This window comes from Phaenicophaeus curvirostris, chromosome 2 (genome assembly GCF_032191515.1).
Source record: "Phaenicophaeus curvirostris isolate KB17595 chromosome 2, BPBGC_Pcur_1.0, whole genome shotgun sequence".
Lineage (NCBI taxonomy): Eukaryota > Metazoa > Chordata > Aves > Cuculiformes > Cuculidae > Phaenicophaeus > Phaenicophaeus curvirostris.
Window position 1 is genome coordinate 126678104 of NC_091393.1, and position 9670 is coordinate 126687773.

Here is a 9670-nt window from a genome sequence, read left to right on the forward strand (position 1 = left end):
GCAGCCTCACCCTGAAACAGGAGGGAAGTTGTCCTTACAAGACACTATGGGCCAATTCAGAAAGTGGTTTGATCTAAACATTTACCTGTATCAGCATGTGGTTCTCAAAAGAAACTAGGAGTCAACAGGAAAGTTGGAAAAACATGAGGTAACGTAATGAGCTCATGAGGGTGCTAAAGATAAAAATATTTGCGCAGTAAGATTTCAAGTTTCTATGAGCTTAACTCAAACAATGTTAGAACTTACATTCTCTTGAAAACTAGATACTAACAAATATCTACAAACATATCAGTAGCTCTAAAATTCTGGTTCTAAGCAACTTACATAAGGCCATATTCAAAACCTCTGTGAAATTACTATAGAGTATTATGAGTGGCAACTAATGTCCTAGCAGCTCTGGTTTCAAAAATCAACTCATAGCACTCCTCTAGCTCTTAGCATAGGACACCTGTTCTGCAGTACTTTGAAACCACTGCAAAAATTAGTATGGAAGGCTGTGGCAGGCCATGGTACCCACCATTTAGCACCAATAATTATTTGGCATAACAAAGCGACAATGCTGATACTGTTTTGTGTGTCTTGTCAAAGCATCAGGTTTTAAGCTGAAAGAGGGTAGATTTAGATTAGATATTAAGAAGAATTTTTTAACTGTGAAGGTGGTGAGGCCCTGAACAGGTTTGGCCTGGGAATTTGTGGATGCCCTCCTTGGAGGTGGTCAAGGCCACGTTGTATGAGGCTTTGAGCAACATAATCCAGTGGGAGCTAGGATGCATCCAAGGAAGTGGATGGTCTTTAAGGTCCCTTCCAACCCAAACCATTCTATGATTCTGTGATCGGAGAACCTGATCCAAAATACGTTAAGGTGAAAGTCCGTCAAGATGAATTTGATCAGGCCTTAAGTGTTCAGAGGTACAGAGCATCAGCCAAACCCACAAGGATATCAAAAAAAATGCCCAATCTGCTGTGAAATCTCTGATTTTTTGTAGCCATGAGGATATACATTATGCTAAATCTATCCAGTAATTCTGGCACGTATCCTGTTGTTAGGTAAATTGCACTTCCAAAACTTGGTGTCAGAGAGTAAGAACCTGCACACCCACACTTAATCAGTCAGGAGATGCTTTACTGCAGAGAGCAGTAACAGATGGGGCAGGTGGTGGAAAAGAGGTAGAAAAGGGTCTACTGGTACTGAGAACTCAGTGTTCTGTGGAGGTTCTGAGCTGCCAAAGCTCCTCTGTGTTCAGCAAAAACCTGTTGACTTCTTCAAGTCTTTAATTTTTAACCTGTGTAAAGCCACATCAGTGAAAATCTTTGTTCCTTTCTCTCAACGATCCCCAAATATGCTGTCATTCACGGTGCAAAAGGTACTGCTCTCTCCTTGCTGTGCAGCAGCTATTGTTATTACTATTACTGCTACTACCACTGCTGCTACTACTACTACTACCACTACTAATAATAATAATACTCACATCTTTTCCCACCCTACCTTTGCTTCTTCTAAGTAATAATAATAATAATAATAATAATAATAATAATAATAATTCATCAAAATTTGAATTCTATGCTTTCTAATTACAAATCACCACCTGTGGTAAAATTATTGAAAAACAGATGAGCATTTCATTCCAGAAATAGCCTTAAAACAAGCAGCAGTTCCAACTGCCAGTGTGATGTATAGACATAGTGCAGGGCAGATGAGGGATTAATTAGGTCTGTCCCTGCACATTGCCAGGGGATCCCTTCTGTAGAGGTGATTGAAAACTAGAAAGAGTGGCATTAGTCTTCATTGTTGGTTAAAGGCAACAAAAATAAAGATGCAATTGAGTTGACAAAGCTTCCAGGTATGTGGCTGAGTCATTTGGAGGTGTCAAAATGATCAAAACATAATTAATTAGCTAAAGTGCTATATTTAATTCCTCAACTTTAATGAAGATTTCTGCAGCCGAAAAGAAACAGTGGCACCTTTTGTTTCTGAAGGGAAAGGGTGAAGTGCACTAAGGGGATTATGCCAAAATTTAATGGCGACTCTCTAATCAAGCCCGTGTTCTTGATCTTATTGTCATTTTCTCTATAGATGTAGAAACCCAGTGCTGTTGTATGCATTCATATTAGGATGGCAATTACAAGCCCAGAAGTGACTGGGAAACCAAATGCTTATTTTTGTCAAGGAATAAACCAGAACACAGCCAAGAAACCTTTAGTATTTCCTAATATGCAGGGTTGATGCTGTGAAGAGACAGACCTGAGTGTCAGTAAGTCTAAATCTGTATCTCGGGTATCTAACACAGCTTATTTCAAACAAAAGAAATTTGAGATTTATGAGTAAAGAACCAAAAGAGTAAAATGTGAATTTTGCTCTCCATCCTGCCAGTCTCTGAGATGGTGGACAATCCCAGCCATGTGATTTAGATGGAGTTAAGATCTGCCTAAAGCAACCAATCAGCTCTTCCTGACTACCTACCTATCCTGGACTGTGAGAGGGTCCTCTCTCTTTAGCTTTGTCGACTTCCATCGGAATCTATAAAGTACCCTGATCCTGCTGTGTACTTGGAGCTGCAGAGACTCACATCCAAATCTTCCATGACACAACCCATGCCATCACATCAAAGTGGACTCCAAGAGCTCAGGAAAAGACATTCTTCCAACCCATGAATGTTCAAACACACTCACATGCTGATGCACCTATGCACTTCTCCAACCAAAAGACACTTTTTCTAAGACACTGTGTTCTTCACAAGCAATTTTTATGCAGGAAAAACTGTTCTCAGATGACTTTAAATTTAACAGGCCTTCTAATAGGGGTATGTCCTTGTTGATCTGGACATTTAGATGGCAAGTCTTTCAAAACAGTGGCTCCCTGTGCAGTAGGCATGCACACAGCACCTTGCATGAATGGCAACCAGCAACTTCTGTAACAACATTAACAGAATCCCAAATAAGAACTGAAGAAGCCTTGTGCTTGGTGCTTACATGATAATAGTGCAAATGGCTTTGATCAGTACAAATCAGTATGAGGCTGGTGAAGTGGCTGGAGAACAAGGGTTATAAGGAGAGGCTGAGGGACCTGGGGCCGTTTAGCCTGGAGAAAAGGAGGCTGAGGGGACACCTCATCACTGTCTACAGCTGCCTGAAAGGAGGTTGGAGGAAGGTGGGTGCTGGTCTCTTCTCCCAAGTGACAGTCTATGGGACGAGAGGAAATGACCTCAAGTTGTGCAAGGGCAGGTTCAGATTGGACATCAAGAAACATTTCTTCACAGAACAGTTCTCAAGCACTGGCAGAGGCTGCCTGGGGAAGTGGTGGAGTCCCCATCCCTGAAGGGGTTTAAAAGATGAGTAGATGACCTCAGGGACTTGGTTCAGTTGTGGACAGGGACGGTTGGACTTGATGATCTCAAAGGTCTTTCCAGTCAAGTGATTCTATGATTCTGTGATTGCCTAATGATACATATTATGCACATAGGTGCACACATGCCTGTGTGTCAGTGTAAAATCTTGGCTTTCTGGAAAATAATGGTCATGTTCAGTAACGTTTTACACTCCTTTCACACTGGCATTGGTAGCAACACAAGGTGTGTGCCGCACGACAAGCAGGACCAAAATACTCTCATCAGTGTTTAAGGCACTAGAAAGTATTTAAAGATGTTTCCTCCCCAATAGTCTGTGCCTGGGATAAACTTTATCGCACAATCTGCCAACACTGCGACGTTCAGCCACTCACTTCTGCTGCTGGCATCCTCATCCTTGTTTAAACCAGAAGGGCGAGAAGATGCTTTCTCCCACAGAGGAATTTACTGGATTAGCTGACTGTTGAGCTCTTAGCAGGAAGGGCAGTTAATGCATTGTTTCAGCTACAATGTAAAATGTAAGCAATGTTTTGCTCTTACTCGACAGCTGTTACCTTTACCATAAGCTGTTAAAACTCCCTCATTATTCCATGCAGCCAGGCCAGTCCTATTTCCTGTGCAGTTGTCATCTCCTTAATGTATTACGACATTACAAAGTTTATTAGTATATTTGCAGTGCCTTTTTATTTTTTATTAGCTAATGGGCTGCTTTCTTGCACCGTATTTTCTTAGTCTTTCAGAACTCAGCCTATAAAATGGCCAAACGTGATCCCATCTGGAAGCCATTAAAGATCAATAGAGACAGAATCTGAAGAAGAAAGAATGAAAAAAAAGGAAAAATCTACTATCAAAACAATTGCGAAGAAAAACCTGTCAGCTTCTGTTTTCAAATCTGGGTATGCTAAAGCACATCACACTTTGAACGTGACAAAAAGCACCATGGTCTCATTAACAACAGGAACAACTAATCTGTTTTAAAAGTATCATAAATATGATTAAAGCCCACAGCTTCCTTGATTCTTTCAGAAATGGAAACCCTTCTAACACACGTTGTATTCTTCAGAAGTGCTGGGGTCTTTGTGGGGAAGCACCTCAGAGGACAACTGCTTCTGTGCCAGAATTTTTATGACATGTCCCACCGCAGCTTTTGTGGCTCTGTCCAAACATCTGTAGACGTTGACGTGTAAGGATCGTGCCTGTAATGAGGAACTTTCATTGTGAAATGCAGATCATGGTAGCCAGTCTTGTAAAGCTCTATATGGCACCAAATAATATTAATTCTGTATCTTCAGTACTTAAATAATTTGGTAAATATGGAGGTCTGCAAAGATTTTGAAGTGGTCTTGCACCACATGAGTGCTCCTGCTTGGCTCTGTAGGCACCGCTGAGGCAGTGGCCTCACAGAAAGGTGAGGCAGGTTTGAGGCTTTTGAAGGTGAGTCCTCCACGTGCTCATCCCTGGCCCAGTGCAGAAGTCGACTTTGAGCACGACACCCAGCCAGGGAGGTGCTGCTTAGGGCTGCACTGGCCTGTGGCACGGGCACAGAGTGTTTCACCCATCGTAACAAAGGCTGTTTCTTCTCAGCAGGTCTCAATAGCTGGTGCCTGGGGACTTCAGGCAGTGAACACGGAGGTAACCACACTTACCTGGGCTGTGCTTGTTCCCCTCTGACTTCAGATGCCTACAGCATAGTCAGCTGTGTCTGCTTTAATCACTTTACAGTCACAGAGAAAAGCAGACATTTCCAGGGCTTGACCCACCAGACCTGCTTTAGAAACATGCCGCAGGAGGAGATGAACTGCATCCTAGAAGGACCTTTTTCCCTCCTGTGTCTCAGAAGGCAATTCAGATGGTTAGATCAGATGCAAAAGCCTGTCCTGGTGACAGGCAACACCCACCCAGGACCCATGTGGTCAGTGATTACAGCTACGCTAGCGAACTAAAAGATGCTAGAACCTGACCCAGTGGTCACCAGCTAGCTCTGAGCACACCATTAAGTCCTCTCAGCCTCTAAAGGAGGTGGCTTCCTCCAGACTGTCTTCTAGGAGTGCTCTCTGGGCAGGCAGCAGATGCCTCAATCTGGACCTAGCCAGTAGGTCCTTGAGTCTATGTGGGAGTTAGAAATTGGCCCAGAGTTTACCACTCAACCCACTTTCAGAAGTGCTTGTTCAAGGGATATTGTTTCTCAGTGAGACTTTGAATAATTCATTTCAGCCTTTAGAAGAGGAGGCTCCAGGGTGTCTTATCTGTGTGAATACCTACACAATACAGGGGAACAGATCAGACAGCGTCAGACTCTTCTCAGAAGCATCACTGAAGGACATGAGGCATTGAACACAAACCGAAATACAGAAAATTCTGTTTAAATATTAGAAACCACCTTATTACTGTCAGGGTGACTGAGCACAGGAACAGGTGGCCCAGAGACATTATGGAGCTTCCACCCTTGAACTAATTTGAAACCCAGCTGGACACGGTCTTGGGAAACCTGTTTGTAGCTGACCCTGCTCTGAGCAGGGTAGCTGTCCTAGATGATCTCCAGAGGTCCCTTCCCACCTCAAACTGTAAATTTTGTGAGTTTCTTCCCGAGCGACAAATGGGATCTGACCTTCTATCACTGTGCTTGAGCTGTTGTGCTGAAGGGCTGTTGGAGGCAGCTTTCCCTCTGCTGTCACAGTCGGAGCAGTTCAGCTTCACAGGAGAGATCATTCTGGCCAAGCTGAGTGTGCAAATAACTCTAGGGCTCAGTGTTTGAGGATTGTATCTGAAAAGCAGCTCCAGTCCCAGCACTTCAGTACTTTTCATCAAACCAAGTAGACCTGGCAAAAGCTGTAGTACAAGCCTCTCCGTGGTGCATTCACTAGGGCATCTCAGTAAAGCAGAGGGATTTTGTTTACTTCTCTGTTCTGATTTCTTTAGGGAAGAGATCTGGACCTAGTACTGCAGCATCCTAAATGTATCTTGTAGGCAACAGAACAGCATCCAAATCAACTTTTATTTTTTAAATAGAAGCTCTCAAGTTTTATTGAAAAAATGTTTAAGGAGAAATGCAAACAACTTTTTAAATTAGGTATTTGGAGAGGAAAAAGAAGAAAAGAAAATGTAGCTTTAGGTTGACTTGATACAAGACTTTTTATTTTCCTCTTGGTTAGAAAGCAAAGCTGTAAAATCAAGTTAAAAGAGCCTTTTACCCCTGAGTCCTAGCCATGGTCTTGTCTACTGTGATATAATACAGTGGAATTTTGTGCTGCTGCTGCTGCTGCTATTCACATTGTTCCTCGTTTGACTGACAGCTCTGGGGACAGCTTTCAGTCAGGCTGGATCAACTTTAAGGGGGAAAAAAAGTCAAACTAATAGAATGCAGCTCATGTTTTCCTCAGGCTTCTCATGCACCTGCCAGTTTTAAAGAAAAATCTTGCTATCTGGAAAACCTCCCCTTTAAACATTATGCAAAACAATAATAACGATGATGGTGATGATGATGATAATAATAATAATAATAATAATAATAATAGAAATAAACATACATTTATATACCTATGATTTGGTATTTACTGGAAAAAGAATGTGAGGAAGCAGAACTACATTCAGCAATGGGAAAGAAAAGCAGGAGATTCATGTGATAGTGCTTTGGTACCAAAGCAATGGGCATTTTTAGGCAGGGAAAGCAGATAACTCAGATTTTGCAGCAAAGGGCTTGATAGCTGAGGTCACCAAACTGCACAAGTAAAAGGAAGCATTAGAGAGCATTCGTGATGTGGCAGCACCAGGAGAAGCAATGCACGATTTAAAAATACTGCCCCTCAATGGGAGATAATGTATTTCTATTAAGGGACCAGAATTGCGCTACGCCTGTTGGAATTTTTGCTTGTGCACAGAAATTTAGCTCCAGGTTCATGTCTGTCACTAAAATTGACAACTGCCTATGGCTCTCTACAATTGAAACGTAGATCTTAAATTTCACATCATTATCCAAATAAAATATATCTGCCAAGGGGGACTGGTATTACACAGTTAGAGAACTGTGATACCAGTTGTCTGATTAACATATTGAGAGGAATATAAGAATTTCTCACCTATTTTCCAGAGGGAGACTAACTGGGGAGCTTGTGGTAAAGAGACTAATTGAACATCCTCCCTCTGCTAACTACATCGATGCTCAGAAATACATCTGCTCTATGCAAGCAGGTTTTCCCTCTGCTTGTTACATTTGCTTTTTAGGACAGTCAGGAAGTTGGCAAAACTTTTATGTTGAAAAGTGTATGAATTTCCATAGAAAGCTGTCTTATGACTGCATAAAACAGCACATGCAAAGAGGTTGTGTCTTAAAGGGAGAAGCTGCTTTTGAAGGCAAGAAGCTCCTTTTCAGTAGCTATCAGTGAAACAGAGATGAGAGAAAATCTGGCCAAGCTTCATTCAGACCCTGAAATGTTAATAGCTGAAACAGTGATGAATTTACACATTACAGGCAGAGTCCAGTTCAGAACTGGATGCATGTTTCGCATGTGACTGAATTCAGGATTTTGGATCGGTTCATCAAAGCAGCTGCTCATCGCAGATGCCCAGGACCAAATCTGCATCTGAAGTGCTTTCAGGGCTTGTGTCTGAAGTGTTCGTGACATATCAGAGAGATCCTCTTTCATCTCTTTTGTTTTGCCAGGGCTCAAGAAATACAAAACTGGGACTGAGGTTTCAGACACAGAACAGAGTGTTGCTGTAAGTCAGCTGAGCCACAGTAGGAGTTTCTCTACACATTCCTAGCCCATGACATATGTGAGCTAATGAGAATCACGTTACTTTCCAGTGAAATAAGTTTAAGCTGGCACAAATTACCTGTGCAATTGCCACAGATGAAGAACATGCCTACAGACAGTTGACACCGAGAAACTGATGTGCCATCCCCTGTATCTCACCCTGCAGCCAAAAGGACCTGTTTCAAGTTTGTTCTGTCTATGACAGTAAATGAAATTTGACCCATATCCAGATCTGGGCAGGTATAGAGCATCTGCTTGAAGCCATCTGAAAAGTAGAGGTTGCCACAAGAAGACTCCAGCCAGTAGGTCAAAAGAAAGGATTATTTCCCACTACTTGGCTTTTGTGAGCTGTGCCTGAACAGCCTGCCCAGTTTGGGGCTTCTTTGAAGGAAAGAGAGACAAGGAGAGACTGAAGTCTGGAGAAGGTCCAAGACAGGCTGCTAATGCAGTTTCGGAGCTGGAACATCCAAAGATGTATGAAGAGATGCTGTTTTATTAGCTTGGAGAACAGAAAGGTAAACAAGGATCTAATTATTGCTTTCAGCTAAGGTAGAGTTATTGAGAAATTAAGAATTTTTTTTTTCTTGGAGGTGTATAGGAACCTCCTTCATGCCATTCTGGAAGACAGGAGTGACCTTACCTTTCTAACAGACCTCAGGAGCCTTCCCTGATTGTTTTGACCTTTCAGGGATAAATGAAAATGCTCTTACACCAACCTTGTCCAGGTGCACACGTGCTGACAAGTGCATCCCACCAGGTCCTATGGACTTGTGGTTTAAATGTTCCCTAACCTGACCCTAATAATGTGCTGTGTCAAACAGGTTGAACCTCTGAAGAAGGAATCCCAGGAACAGAGTGTACAATCAAGTCCTGCCTTTCTGGACTGCCTTGGTAGGATGAGTATCTGCCCACCAGGTCCACTTACACTGTTTGCCTCTTAGAGGGATATTACAAATTGGACACGGTTCAGATAAAAGTCTTATGCTGATATCAAGATAATTCAGAAGATCAAATTGACTAATTGTCTGCAAAGAAAATTGCAAGGACTTTCGCTGAGTTTGTGTTTCTTAAATAAGATATCGGCTACTAAATAACAGAGGAAAATATTATATGAGCCTGGTAGTAAGAAGCTGAAGTCAAAGAAACAGAAAAAAACTGAGATAGGACTAAGGACTTAGTATAGCCAGGATCCAACAGCGAGCATCAAAAAGGTGTCATGAATGCCTCCATTTTTGCTATTTTCATATAAAGAAAGAATGGCTCACCAAGGGATATGGTTTAGCCAGAAATGCATAATTAGCTCAAAACCAGATGTTAATAGGTAAAACTTTATCACCTGTTTTACACAGAAAATTAGATTCAACAATTAAATGTGGGTTTTTTTCTGGCCATAAAAAATGTGATTACTTCCAGAGTCAGAGCATTGCTTGTATAAGAGAGATTTTGATGTTGTTTGCAGAGGAAAGATACTGGAAAAGGAGCTTTCACGGGAAAATTTGCCTTTAAAGAACCTCCAGTGAGGAGCTTCTTGTGTCCTGCAGGAGACTGCGGTTTCTCAGAGGAAGGGAATGT